The 15,520-nt window shown below is 38.5% G+C and overlaps 1 long non-coding RNA gene across 1 annotated transcript in view; it reads left to right on the top strand.

Moving 5' to 3' along the window:
• LOC106999401 (uncharacterized) overlaps window positions 1-15,520 on the top strand; it is a 151,286-nt gene that overhangs the window by 105,660 nt on the left and 30,106 nt on the right. The window lies entirely within an intron of this gene.

Genomic DNA, 15,520 nt, shown 5'->3' on the forward strand with positions numbered 1-15,520 from the left:
TTTGAATTCTGAATTTCTTGTCACACACAAAAGAAATAAAGGAGGACAGGTAGTGGGGAATAGTTTCAGTCTGTGAGTTATATTCACTATTTCAGAAAGTTTAAAACATTAGTTTTTTTCTTTTGCTTTTGGTTAGAATTATGTATCACCTTTTCCTTAGGGAAACTCTGGTTAGATCCTGTTGGGAAAAGCTTGGCTTGACTGTTACTGGCTTCATAGGCATTTGTAAGATGGGATTGGGACACCTGGCTGTGTTATCCTACCAACAGGCTGGCAGTCACTGCAGAGCATTTCACAAGCAATAACTTCATTGCTTTTTCACATTGTAGGTTAATTATTTTACATGATTGTGCAACTCTGATAGCCATTGGTTATTCATTAAAACTTGACTTGATATTTAAGTGGAAAGTACGCCAACACTTACTAAATGCTGTTTGTTTGGTACATAGCTTTCAGAACATGGTGTCCATAGGCAGTGTGGATGTTGTCCAGGAAAGTAAGTGAAAGAGGTCCTTAGTGGAAAAAAAATTAGGTAACACTAATATATGCCCTGCCATGGGGACATTTCATAATAAACCTTTTAACTTAAATTGATTGCTTTTAGTTTAAGAGTAATAATGGAAGATATTGATCCTTTATTGTAATTCTTGTCGGACCTAGATGAGGCATAAGTTATAAATAACAATGTCCAATATGTCTGATTTTTTAGTTGTTATATAGTTTTGGTATCTTAGGGGAGAAAATAGAGAGAAAACAGTCTTCTTCCTTTTGATTTAGATCTATGGACAATTTCTTAGAGTCCCTAACCTGATGGAATTACTTTTCAAGCTATTGAAACTTTCAAAGGTCATAAATATGTAACACTAGGGGATTAACTATATTATGGAACATCTGTAATGGGAATACAATATAGCCACTAAAGATGATTTTGTAAAACATTTATTGAGGAAACAAATTTAAACTGCAAAACCTTGGACATTTTATGATTATTATTTTTTTTAAATGTGTATGTATGTGTAAATGTAAATATACACATATGTGCTTTGGAAAAACAGATAATTGTTAACAGTAGTTATTTCTAGGTGGTGAAATATAAGGGCTTTATTCTAAAAATGTATATATATATTTGTGTATAATGAGCATGTGTTTGTATAATTTTTACTGCTTGACACAAAAAATTAATGAAGAAGACATTAATATGGTAAATTTATCTTTTACACCAGCTATCTTAACTTTGACTCATCATGCAAGATGAGTTATTACAAAAGGCAGCCGAGACCCTCCCAAGTGGTTCCTTCAACCACTGTGTGTGACAGGGGTCTGAGGAGTGCCTTTTGGCCATCTGGAATCTCACATTGAATTCTTTTTTATAAAACATCTATTAACATCATCAAGGACTGGGGTTCAAAGAAATCCAATTTGTGAAACCCGATCTAGACATTTTCAAAATTGCAAATCACGGCTATCGAAAGCTTTCTAGAAAACGCCTTGCAACAAGACTGATTAAATACATTGCAGTGGGGAAGGAAGGGCTGGCAAAGGTGAAGGAGGTGAAGAATTTTTAATAAAAATTATAACTGAGGAATCTGAAAAATAGAAACCCTTTTCTTATTTGTACTTATCTTAATCTTATAAACCAGAGCAACAACACATCAATAAAAGAGATTTGGTTGAATCTGATAGATTGAACTGTTAAAAACTTTTATTTAGGAAGCTTTGTAATAATAAGAATTAACTTCCATCTCCCTTTGTAATAGAAGCACAGTTTTAGATTTAGATTTACTGCCGGTCTTCTTTATTCATGACCTTATTCTCTTGCTTTCTGCCACATCTAGAGAGTATAGTTATGGGTTCCTTTGAGTCAAGAGGCTAAAGAAGTACCTGTAGTTCTCAGGAGTTGAGTGATACTTTGGAACAATGCAGAAATGAGTTGCATATGCTTTATCCTTACTCTCATGGCATTCACTTAGGGCATTAGCACTATGTTTGATATCATCAAATAAATAACATTCTATATTCATACAGATATTATTTTATTAATCTTGATTGTTCTTGATCATGGGAAATGCAGTCTTTCTCTTTAGGGAAGGATTTTTGGCCAGCTGATCTTGTGAGAATGGAGAGGTTTAAGAACAATGATGTCTGTGTTTCCTCTTTTAAATCAAAGTAGCCTTGATATCATTTAGCAATTGGATTATATGAAAAATCCCAACACGGCATAGCTCTTCTGTTGAAATTGGATTGATTTCTTTAGAGACCATCTGATCTCAACAGCAGTCTGTAAAAAATCCTCTGGACCTCAAAAATAACTAAAATTAATGGATTTTTAAAAACCTAAGCTCTCAGTTTTTTGAGCATGAAAAGACCCCTCCTCCCAGTAATTTGCATCTAAAAACAAAAGTGAAAGTGTGCGTGTCTGTACATATAAAAAACCTAATACTTCACTCTTACCTTGTGCTGAATTTTTTGATTTCTCTATTTACTGAAGAGAATAGCCATATTTTCAAACATACTAAAAAATGTTTTGAAATAGCTCATCAGCTCCAAACTCCGAAGTTCTCTGAATTGCATATACTTTTTAAAAAGTGAAGTACATACTTTTGTATTGCTTTGTTTTGTTTTTTGAGACAAGGTTTCACTCTGTCACCCAGACTTGAGTGTGGTGGTGCAATCACGGTTCACTGTAGCCTCAATCTACCAGGCTCAAGCAATCCTCCCACCTCAGCCTCCTGGGTAGCTGGAATTATAGGCATGTGGCACTACAACTGGCTAATTTTTGTATTTTTCATAGAGGCGGGGGTCTCATCATGTTGCCCAGACTGGTCTCGAACTCCTGAATTCAAGCAATCTGCCTGCCTCGGCCTCCCAAAGTGTTAGGATTATAGGCGTGAGCCACTGCCCCCGGCTTGCATACACTTTAGAAAAGGAACTATAATGTGCCGGTGCAGAGACTCATTAGGTATCCTTCCACCCTACATTAGGACTCTAAATTGGAATGCATATGTCCTTCTCTTAAAGCAACTTCAAGTCAAAATATGAAAATTTGAGACTTTACTATAAAGTGATTATATTATATTAATAATTCAAGTTACAAAAAGATTTATTATAGTTTTTAAAATTAGTGACCTTCCCTAAAAATGTTAAAGCAATTTAATTTAATTTGGAAACTTTTTGTACTTTTTAGAAATACATATATTGTGTGACACAACATTTCCCAAACCTCCATTTTTTGCATATCACGTTTTTTTTTTTTGTGTGTGTGTGTGTTTTGTTTTTTGTTTTTTTGAGATGGAGTCTCGCTCTGGCACCCAGGCTGGAGTGCAGTAGCACAATCTAGGCTCACTGCAACCTCCATCTCCTGGGTTCAAGCGATTCTCCTGCCTCAGCCTCCCAAGTAGCTGGGGTTACAGGTGCCCACCGCCATGCCCGGCTAATTTTTTTTTTTTTGTATTTTTAGTAGAGAGGGTATTTCACCACGTGGGCCAGGCTGGTCTCAAACTCCTAAACTCAAGCGATCCACCCGCCTTGGCCTTCCCAAAGTGCTGGGATTACAGGCGTGAGCCACTGGGCCCTGCTGCATACATTTTTTGCCATATCTTACATCAGTCATTTATTATTTGCATTATGGTGTTCTTTAAAAGGCTGTTAAACAAAGTCACTTTTGTTATTGTTTTGTAGCTTAGACTCATCCTAAGAAATAAAATCCATGAAAGTATGGGTTTGATTATGTTCATTATTAATTCTTCTGATATAAAATAAAGATATAACCATTAAAATAATTATTTTCATGGATATATACTCTCAGGAACCAATGATATACATATTCTAGTTTGGGAAATGCTGGCATTGAGAAGCTACTTCTGTATCTCCTTGCCTTTCTTCAACAGTAACATGAGTTTTCTTGTTTGCCGGTGGCATATGTGGGTAAACCTTGTCCTAAACCTTCCACAGTTAACTAAGAGTTGCAATTCAGTCTGCCGTCTTTGGGCTAGAGGCCCACAGTGAGGTCTTGGTATAAAAGACCATATTTCCCAGCATTCCTAGAGTGGGCTCTGCACACTACCTGCAGTTCTCCACACCTGCAGCTTCTCACTGCTCAGGACAAGGAGTCCCACTTACTCGGACAAGTGTCTCACTTTCTTATGGTGATTTTGGGTCTATACGGAAAACTAGAGTTGTCGGCTTTTCTAGATCTCTGGAACTGCCTTGAATTTCTTTTAAAATGGGTCCAAATGACCTTGGCAATATGTATCAAAAGCCTTGAAAATGCACATGTTTTTTGACCTGGCAATTCCACTTCTTTTTTTTTTTTTTTTTTTTTGAGAAGGAGTCTTGCTCTGTCACCCAGGCTGGAGTGCAGTGGCCGGATCTCAGCTCACTGCAAGCTCCGCCTCCTGGGTTTACGCCATCCTCCTGCCTCAGCCTCCCGGGCAATTCCATTTCTAAGACTCTGTTCTGGGAAAGAATCAGACATTTGGACAAATATTAATTTATAAGGATGTTGATTGCAGTATTGTTTATACCAGTGAACATAAGGAATGTGAGAAACAATCTGAACTATAGGAGATTGATTAAAGTGCTGTTCATACATGTGATGGCATATTATGAAGATATTTCAAAAATCAACTTACAGCATTTACAAAAATATTCATGACATAGCAAGCAATATATAAAGGTCAGGGAGGGATATGGGAACTCTCCAGACTTTCTACTTATTTTTCTGTAAACTTAAAATTGCTCTAAAAAGTAAACTCTATTATTTTTTAAAAACTCTGTGAACTATAAATAAACAAATGTTACAAAGCAGTATGTTTTGTATGATTCCTATTTATAAAGTCAAAAGTCTATGTTTTGTATATATATTTTTTGAGACGGAGTCTTGCGGTGGCCCAGGCTGGAGAACAGTGGCACAATCTCGGCTCATTGCAACCTCCGCCTCTCAGGTTCAAGCAATTCTCCTGCCTCAGCCTCCCGAGTAGCTGGATTACAGGTGTGCACCACCATGCCAGGCTAATTTTTATATTTTTAGTAGAGACAAGGTTTCACCACCTTGGTCAGGCTGGTCTCAAACTCCTGACCTCAGGTGATACGCCTGCCTCAGCCTCCCAAAGTGCTGGGATTACAGGCATGAGCCACTGCTACTGGCCTAAATTACCAAAATATTAATAGTGGTTTTCCAGTATTACAAGTGATAATGATTTTCTTTTTTATATATTTCTACATTCTTCAAATTTCCAAATGATAAGCATAGCAATTTTAAAATCAGAAGAAAACTAGACAAGCAAAAGTAGAGTGGTCGTAGGTTCGGAAAGACTGTGTCCTGGGTGGCTAAAAACTAGTCCAGACTTTAGGGACCAAATGGAGAAAACTCAGGACTGCGTGAGCTCTGCCACTGAACTTAGTGAAATTTATCAAGGGAAAAAAGGTCTTCAGAACAACAAGTTATAATTCCTGGAGGAATCCTTCAGAATGTCACACTACTCTAAAGACCAGGACTCTATTTCAGCTCACCTCATACCATCTGTAGTATCTTAATCTACACCATCCTTTCTTGCAGTAACCTCTCAGAAGATCTCTTCAAGGAAATTGTCTTGGGCAGCAAGGACAGTCTAGACAGCTAGGAGCCCATGAGCAGGATATAGATTTTTAAAGTTTTGCCCTGGGCTTAAGGGAGAAACTCTGGTTTCCCTCAAGGATGCTCCCACTGGTTCTTCTGAGAAGGAATGAAGGCCAGGGTTTCTGGCAGAAGCCCTGTTCAGAAATGAAGTTTTTGTCTTTGATGCAGATGTTTCTGTGCTGATTTGGAAATATGTCCAGGGTACATTGTTAAGGAAGAAAAATTGGGCTTAGAACAACGTAGAGTATGCTAATTTTGGCTAAGAAAGAAAGTAGAAAAACAAAATAACAACAAATATACATATACACTTACATTTCCCTAAAGAAATATTGAGATAATATACAAAAACTAATAAAAGGATTTATCAAAGGGGAGATGGGAAATAGAGTGGGCAGAGATGCAGCTATGAGCTATGAGCAAATTTTCTCAGTGAGTATCTTTATATCATTTTGATTTTTGTCTATTCAAAATAAACAAAATTCTGCCAAATATTAGGGGGAAAATAAGAATTATCTCTCTGATGGGGATGGCCATGTGCATATCTCTCAGAAATCCCACATGGGGAGCAGGAGGCTAGGACTTCCAGGTGGCACAGCATTTTCAACACAAGTCATTTTCATCACAACGTGGGGGAATTATCAGAGGGTTCTTTTGATGGATGGGATGTGGAGGTGGTCACTTAGGGTCTGGAGGTCAACCTCACAGTATGCTGGGAATCTATTTGGCATCTTACCAGATTCTGACCGTTGTTGCCAGCCAGGTATTTGGACCCATAGCTACTTCTCCACAAGAGAGGCCAAAAAGGCATGTAGTGCCTGGGATACAAGCTACTGACCTGCAACTCTGGGATGCACAGAACCTGGGATGTGTCTAAAACAGAGCACCTATAGCTGGGCCCAGATTATAGGCTACTTCCAGTTTAAGAGGCCATGACCTGCAGCTTCCCCTGCTAATTCAAAACCGCCTAGGGAATCTACTACTGCCACTGCACCTTACTTGTTCATGAGCACGAAAAGATTGGAAAATGTGACTCATATACCCTTAGGTATATGTGTTATGTTTATATCAATAGTCAATTCTTGGTTACCTACAAGTGGAATTGTCTGGCTGGCAAGAATATGGTCAGTCAGAAGAAGGTTGGAGCTGGATATGACAAATTGGAATTTGTGTATAGGAAGGATAAAAAAGTGAGTGTACTGAGGAGGAAGGAGAGAGGGATTAACTGCATGCCAAAAACAATAGAAAGAGTTCTGCTTCCCTTTTCATTAACCTGGATATGGAGAGGTCAGATCAGACGCCAGAGAAGTTTAGGTGTTGGAGGGATGTTAGAAATCAACTAGTGGATCTGCTTCATTTTATAAATGAGGAAACCGAATATAGAACATCCATGCAGTTGGTGAAGGAAGGTGTATACATATGCACAGAGATAGAACACGTATGTATTGTCTACTCAAAGATACATCTTAGAGTGCTTTCCCATTTCTCAGGCAACTTAATGTATCCTCAGTTTCCTTTAAAATTTTATTATTAGCTCATTCTCATTGCCAAAATGAGTCATGAATACCAGGTTTCAATGTCCATTTATTATTTTGAAGCAACTGCCAAACCCTGTGGAAATGGTTCCACTTACCTCCAGAATTTGCCAAAAGAAAAAAAAAGTCCAATGATGACTGAAACCAGTAATGACTATTTTCTATTTTCTTTTCCCTAAGTAATTGACCATTAATTATAATATCAATAGGCAGTGGGTAAGGAAAGCAGACCCATGTAAGGGCTACATTTCATTTGTAACTGTTTTGTATATATCATAAATCTCTAATATTGGGCTATTGTCACCCTTGATGAATTATTGTAAGCATGTCAGCACATGGTGGAAGTCAAGTACATTCAAATACTACTCAGTCAGAATTGAATTTGGCATGATAGTCTCATAAAAGGGGGCTCAATTGAGAGTTTCCACTTGCCTGCTCTAAACTTGTCACTTGTAGGTGCTAAAGAGCTTGTTGTGTTGGTTTAATTAGTCAACAAATCGGTCCTTACTTGATTGCGTGGTCGTATCACATATGTTAACACTTCAGTGTTTGATGGAGATATTAACAAGTGACAAGAGTCTCTTGGTCTGTGGACTTTAAAGAAGAGAAGCTCTTCTATATTATTTCATTTGGCCCTGCCAATATTTATTAGATCATGCAGCCCGCAGGCTGCCAGTTAAAGAAAGACAACACAAACATTTTTCAGGGTTATGCTCATCTGTATCCCAAAGAAGGGTCACAGAACAATCGATGGGAGAAGAGCATAAGAAAGATAAGTGTTTTCTTCCACCGCTTACAAATTCATTATTTGATACAGTTTGCTGCAGACCTCCTTTGAGCTTTTTTCACTTAAAGATAATTTATGACAAGAACAGAGAGGTTCTTGAAAATGCTATAGCAACTGAAGCTGAATGATACCACTCTGGTGCAAGACGCAGCACCAGAGGCTGGTAAATAGGAAGTTTGCATTTGCATGAGGAACTGTGTTAGTTAAGCATTCACTCATGGTGGATAAAACAATCATATTAATAGTCAACAAGAGATTAAAGGGAAACAAATTAATAATCAAAATGATTATTTCCAGAAGTGGGGGTAGGAAATAAAAAGTCAGCACCCTGAAAGTTTGCAAAAGACCCGTCTATTCATTTTTTTCTATAGCAGAACAAACAAAAAGGCAGTGCTTACTTTAAAGGACAGGCTTCATTTGTTCCGTCACTGTTCTGTTATGACTTTTATCTGTGCATTAGCAAGAATGAGGTCTCCACACCATGTGCAGTCATGATGTGTAGTCATGATGTGTAGTCTATGGACCAGAGCCACCAGATAGTTCCTTTGGGCAGGACATTGCTTTGCAAAAAACACTTAAATGACTGCCAACAATTCGAATACTGCTAGGACTGACTTAACTAGTGAAGATAATGGGACATAAAATCATGAGTCAAGAGTTTTCTGTCAAGACTCCCTAGTGGGAACTTTAAAAATCCAATTTATTTATCTCTCTTAGGAAACTGCTTGACAACCAAAAGATCCTTGTCTCCTTACCTCACAAAGTAAAGAATTTGCCATTCCTCTCCTTGGAAGAGCTCATGTTGGTTTATTCAGGTTTTTTATTTGTTTGTTTTTTGCTTTTTGGGTTTTTTTGAGACAGAGTCTCACTCTGTCGCCCAGGCTGGAGTGCAGTGGCTCCATCTCTACTCATTGCAAGCTCCGCCTCGCGGGTTCATGCTATTCTCCCACCTCAGCCTCCAGAGTAGCTGGGACCACAGGCACCCGCCACCACGCCCGGCTAATTTTTTTGTATTTTTAGTAGAGACAGGATTTCACCGTGTTGACCAGGATGGTCTCAATCTCCTGACCTCATGATCCGCCTGCCTCAGCCTCCCAAAGTGCTGGGATTACAGGTGTGAGCCACTGCACCCGGCCAATTTACTCAGTTTTTAATTATCTAGTGGTCACCACGTTGTCAGAGGATCGAAGCCCAACCCTTGTCCCTTCCTTAATTACCATGTGGAAACTCCCCTGGGCCTAGCCTAAATGTTCAGCTACTGACAAGTGGAGGAGGTGGACAAGAATAATTAAAACAACAGTGTCTTTACACAAATATTCTCTACACATACAAATGTGAAAAGCACAAATAGCAATAAGTTTATGAATATTTTATCTAGGTTTAAAAAAAAATACTCTTCTGATAGTTATAGCATCTTCCCAGGGCCACTCCAGTTTTAGCCAAGCCCTGGGATTGGAGCAGCTGCAGCCTCCCTGATAATGCTGTTTTCCACTCTTGAGTTAGCAAAGAGAGAGTTAAAGGAGGGATGCACTCTTTGTCACTTACCTTCACCTCAGTTTTTGCTTAACCTAAACTGCAAACTAAGGCACTTTAGAAAGTGATTAAACTTCATAACTTCCTTATCCCTCCCTCCATCATTGCAAATATTTTTCATTAGAATAATAAATCAACCCCCCAAACCAGCCAATCAGGTTTTACTGGGAAGCAGGCCTTCAGTGAATGCTCGTTGATTAATTGATTGATTGACAAGGGTAAAGTATGGGTGTTAGCCTAACCAATAGAAACAAAAAATAATTTGACTGAGTGACAGTGTTAATTGTGAAAGGTTAAAGAGGGCAAGATGGGGTGCAGTATGAGGTAACACAGATTCTTATGTTAAGAATGTGAAAGCTTTGGCAGAATATTTTACTTTGAGGAGAAGAAGGAAAATGGGTTGGTTGGCCTGCAAAAGATACGGGTACCCTCAGTGCAAGAATTTTTCTTCACTGAGCTCTAAAGAAAAAAAGAAGAAAGGCAAAGGATACAGAGAATAAAAAGCCATTTGATGTGAGGTGAAGAGGGAGGATTAGGGGGAGGGGAGGGCAGTAAAAGCTGTTTAAGGGAAGCAAAGGAAGGAAGAAGGGAAACAGGCTCCTGTGTGACTTAATTTAAAGCTCAAACTCCTAGTGTTTCCCATTTTTTTTCTATTCTCACTATGCTGTAAAGAACATCCTTATGCATATAGCTTTGTGTACTTTGGAAAATTACTGGAGGGAATGGAAATATAAGAGCCTTCCTTACTACTTTCTGTAATTCTTTCATGTTTGAATTTCATATAATCAAAATGTATTGTTTTCACAGTCAGAAAAAAATCAGTTCAGAAAAATTAACTTTAAAAAAAGCTTCAGAGCTGTGACTATTCTCAAAGAGAAGAAAGTAGGAATATCAAATAGGTTTAGCAAGTAAAAGAAGTCATGGCTATTAAAATTTTTAGTTTACTCAGAAATATTTACGTTGGCTTCCAGAAAAGGTTTTCTTTCTTTAAGCATATCTACTTTCAGAAAGCTTTGTAATTTCCTTCAGTTCTTTGCTTACTGCCTCAAACAAGAATGAAACCTTTCTCAAACTGGTAGAAAAACCTTATTTCAATTATTTTTTCTAGTCTTATACTTCCAGAATCTGGGAAACTGTTCTTAAAAGTGCAATGGGCTGACAGAAAGCAGATCCGTGGTTGCCGCCAGGGCTGGGGGGAGGGGATCAACTGCAGAGGGGCACACGGGAATTTACTGAGGTGACAGAAAGATTCCACATCACAATTAAGGTGGTGGCTACATGATTGAATACCTTTACTACATGTACAATCAAAATGAGTGGATTTTGTTGTAATTGCTCAATAAAACTACTTTTAAATAGCTTTAGTAATACGTGAACTAGTGTTTTTTTAGTGATCATTTGCAAGAATATTCCAAATTCAATAAGAACCAGGATTCTCTTTTCAAAAGTCCAAAAACTAGTACCAAGTGTTGTGTTAGATTTGAAGAGCTGGAAGGACCTTACATACTTAAATTCCATTTTAATCTAGTTGAAGCTCGCATAGAAAGAAGAAAAAAAATACATTTTTAAAGTACAGATTTTTATTCAAAAATTCTTTAGTTCTTTTCTCTTTTAACTTCCCTGGGGAGAGCAGGAAACTCTCATTCTGGTACTGATATTTTGATTAAAACAAATATCCACCCATTCATTAAAAGTTTCTCTCATATAAAGGAATTCATTTTTTTTTTTTTCTTGATTAGTGCTAGACTCACAGACAGACAGAAATAAGCTGCCATTCTTCCATTTGATAGCCAGACGCTGCCAGTTGTAGCCAGGGCAGTCATGCTGTTAAATTAGGTCTAATGAAGGAGTAATTGCTTTAGATATAGTGAACCATTTCAAAGAAAACAAGGATTCTAATTGATTTGCAATTTGTTTGGCACATTGCATTGTCTGCGGCTATTGATTAGTCTTCTGGATTTCACACTGCATGTGTTTCCCTTTATTAAGGGAATAACAGGTTACTGATTACTTTCTTTCTGGGTTTAATGTAGCGGTTAATGTCTACTTTGTTCTTGTGTCATGTCACAGGCGAGGAAGAAATAATAGGCAAGTGGGTGGCCCTTTGCTAAGCAACTTCCCTGCTGCTCTGAGCTGTGTGCTCCGAGACAGGCTGAAAAGCAGATCAAGAGAAAGGGTTAGAATAGCAGGACTCACAAGTTAAGGCCTGAGTCAGGCTAGACCCAGCTCAAAACTTGGCTTTCCCCTCCCAGTCAAAGCATAGCATGGGACAAAGCAGCTGGTGGTAGATTTGTTCTTGTATCATTCGATTATTTGTAGACAGGATATGAATCTATGCCCATTGTTTTGTTTAATAGGTATGCATACTAATTGGGTGCGGAAAAAGAATATTTGAGGGTGAGGCCTTTTGGTTCATTTAACCCTTTGGAAAGTGACATTTTGTTGGCACCTGGGAAGCACTTGTTGCTGAGGTGTCGATATGATCATCAAAATGGCTCTTATGTTTATACCAACTGCAGGGGAGGGAGAAAAAGTTCTCAGGGTTGCAGTCATTTCATTGCCCTCAAAGCACAGCAGGAATTATTAGCTTACCCTGGCGTGCCCCTTTGTTTTCCTAGGGCTTTGCTCCTCCAGCAGATACTCATTTAAGACGAATCCACTGCTTTCTGAAATGTGTTTTGCAATGGTGCACAGAACAGGCACTCACTTAGCGGATCTAATCCTTTCACGGCTCAGCTTGTTAATGTAGCAAACTGCTGAAAATGGGAAATGGATTCTTTAATGAGAACAGTCCCTTCATGGCTTTATTCTCCCAGTCCAACCCCCAGGCATTCATTCAAGTCCCCTCACCCCCGACCTCCCATGCCAGGATCAGGCACCCCCACTTCCCACCCAGCAAGCAGCCCATTTTCCAGCATGAAGTCCCCCATCTCTAGGCCCCTTGCTTCCCCACGACCTTCCCAGAGCCCTTGGAAGCTCACAAATAACAAAGGGGTGTGGGCAGTAAAAGATTCCCTCTCTCTGCTTCAGTTACCTCCTTCCTAAGCCTGAGCCCATCTTTTCCTGTGCTTCAAATCTGACTTGGTTATAGAAAGGAGCCTTTTCCTGATAAATTGCAAAGTAGCTAACACCCAGGGATTACATTTAAATTGATCAAATAAACACACTTTTGATATAAACATACTACCCAAGGTATTATAGATTTAATATCTTTCTTTAATATAGCTTTTGTACTATACAGGTTGAATATCCTTGGGACTAGACATGTTTTGGATATTTTTGGATTTCAGACTATTTGCATATACATAACAAGGTCTCCTGGGATGAGACTTAGGTCTCAACATAAAATTTATTTACGTTTCATATACACCTTTTACACATAGCCTGAAGGTAATTTTAGACAATACAATATTAATTTTGTGCATAAAACAAAGTTTGTGTTAAGTGCTATTAAGCCTTTTTTAAGTGTTAAGACTTTTCCACTTGTGGCATCATGTGAGTGTTCAAAAAGTTTTAAATTTTGGAGCATTTTGGGTTTTGGATTTTCAGATTAAGGATGCTCAACCTGAATTGGATTTTATAATGATACTGATTGCCAAGGGTTTCAAAATGGAGCCAATCAGTGAAAGTTAACTTGGACTCTGGTCTTAATTACTTTTCTTTTACGAGTTTTACTCCTGTGGGTCTTCCCGAAGCCTTGGTACTTCTCTAGAAATCCACTCCAAAAAAATAAATCAGGCCTGGGACAGTGGTTCACACCTGTAATTCCAGCACTTTGGGAGGCTGAGGTGAGAGTATCACCTGAGGTCAGGAGTTCAAGACCAGCCTGGCCAACATGGCAAAACCCCATCTCTACTAAAAATACAAAAATTAGCTGGGCATAGTGGTGCACACCTGTAATCCCAGCTTACCCAGGAGACTGAGGCAGGAGAATCACTTGAACAAGGGAGGTGAAGGTTGCATTGAGCCGAGATCGCCCCACTGCACTCTAGCCTAGGTGACAGAGGGAGACTGTCTCAAAAAAAAAAAAAAAAATACTCAAAGCAAGTAAAATTTAGGTTAAGAAGATATTCAAGATTCCTTGGAAGTCATGACAGGGCAGCCTGCAGTTTGAAGTGTGCATTGAAAAGAGAAAATGAGGATAGTTATGCCCATTTTGCCTTAGAGATAGGAAAGTAAATTATGTATACGTGAGCTCAGGTCTTTCTCTCGTGCAAGTTCTTCACTTTGTGTGTGTGTGCCGTGGAATCCTTTGGCAATCTGGTGAAGCCTGTGGACCCCTTCTCAGAATAATATTTTTAAATGCATAAAACAAAATACCCAGAATTACAAAGAAAACCAACTGTATTGAAATAAACTTATTAAAATATTTTAAAAACAAATTTATATTCAGCAAGTTCTTTATTGTTATTTGTTATTAATGAATTTATTGCTTTAAATAACAAGATCTATGGATGTAGCAGCTCCCAGAATTTTGAAGTTAGAATGAGTGAGTAATTAAATGTTAATATCTGTAATGACTTTACGTGTTATTTTTAAAATCTGTGATTTCTCTTGGTGACATAGTCACAGGTACTGATAATGATTGTTTTCGTTGCCCATATCCATAATTGAAAAAAGCTATGAAAATAAATAGAATTTTTTCCATCTAAATTTATGGGCCCCCTAAGTTCTGTCTACAAACCCACAGGATTCTGCCTCCTGCAGTACTAGCCTCTTCCAGTGCTCCATTAGGTGACTGTCATCAGAGCTGTAGGGAGAAGAAACCCAAGAGAAATGGGCATTGGAGGTGCCCAATTGATGATGCCCTAGACCTTACCCCATCCCACATTATGATTGTCCTGACTTTCATGGAGCAGAGATTTTTACCAAATCTTCCCAGGCTTTTGCTCCTCTCCTTGTCCCCCCATCTATAAAATTCATGTCTATGTAAGTCAAGCACATGCACCATGATACATGAAGAGAGGAGAGACTGGCAAAAGCAAAACAGAACAAGCAATAAATTGTGCTTCTTTGCATTATAGGCACCTGATTACAAGACTCCTGCAAGTTTACAAGAACACCTACAATTCAATGAATAAAATCTTTGCAGAGATTAATAAAATGTGAAAGTGATATAGAGATTATCAAGGAGAACTTAGTTCACATTTAGTTAACGAGAGTTGCCAGATTTAGTAGATAAAAATACAAATATTGCATGGAACATACTTATACTAAAAAAAATTTCTTGTTTATCTGAAATTCAGATTTAACTGGCTGTTCTGTATTTTATCTGGAAATCCTAAATCAACATATTATATGTGGCAAGTAAATCCCAAGCAGAGATTATAATTAAGTGACATGAGAGAATTTTTATCAGTCAAATAATTTGAACTAAATTCAGAAGTAGCAAGTAAAAACTGTGCAAGTAAAAAGAAAGATGATTTGGTTAAAAATTAAAGAGGACTTTGAGAATTGAAGGAATAAACAGAGGAGAGGGAGTTAAAGGGTGAGAAGGAAGAATAAGGTTCGTCAAAAAGCAGGACGGAGGATAGCTAGAAACAAGCATAGAAAAGTGTCCTGACCAAAAACCCAGGGAAAGCCAGCTTCTGGCAGCACCTTATTCACTAACTTCCTGTCTCATGACCACCACTCTGCCCGGATTCTTTTGAAATGGAAACCGATGTTGCCTGGGTTTCTGTTTAATCCTCTCAGAGATAAAGGAACCAAGGCTCAGAGACATTAAGCAATTTGCCAGAAGTTGCCCAGCCGGGAAGTTGCAGAGCTGTGATTCAAATCCAGGGCTGACACACAGTATCTTGCTGCCTCTGTAGCAATTAATGCCTGAGGATTTATTAACCTACTCCTTCTATTGCCACCTCTCCTGTTTAATATAGAGGATGGAAACTGACAGGGCCCAATAGGCTTGTACCACATGTCAAAAACTCTGAAAGCCCTGTTCTCTGGGGGCCTTTCCATTGTCCAAGGGAGGGCAATTCAATTAATCAGCTGGAAAGCTCACTTCCTGGGAAGGAAGAGACAAGCTCAGTCTAGTTCCTTATTAGCAACAAC

This window comes from Macaca mulatta, chromosome 7 (assembly GCF_049350105.2).
Source record: "Macaca mulatta isolate MMU2019108-1 chromosome 7, T2T-MMU8v2.0, whole genome shotgun sequence".
In the NCBI taxonomy this organism is placed as follows: Eukaryota; Metazoa; Chordata; class Mammalia; order Primates; family Cercopithecidae; genus Macaca; species Macaca mulatta.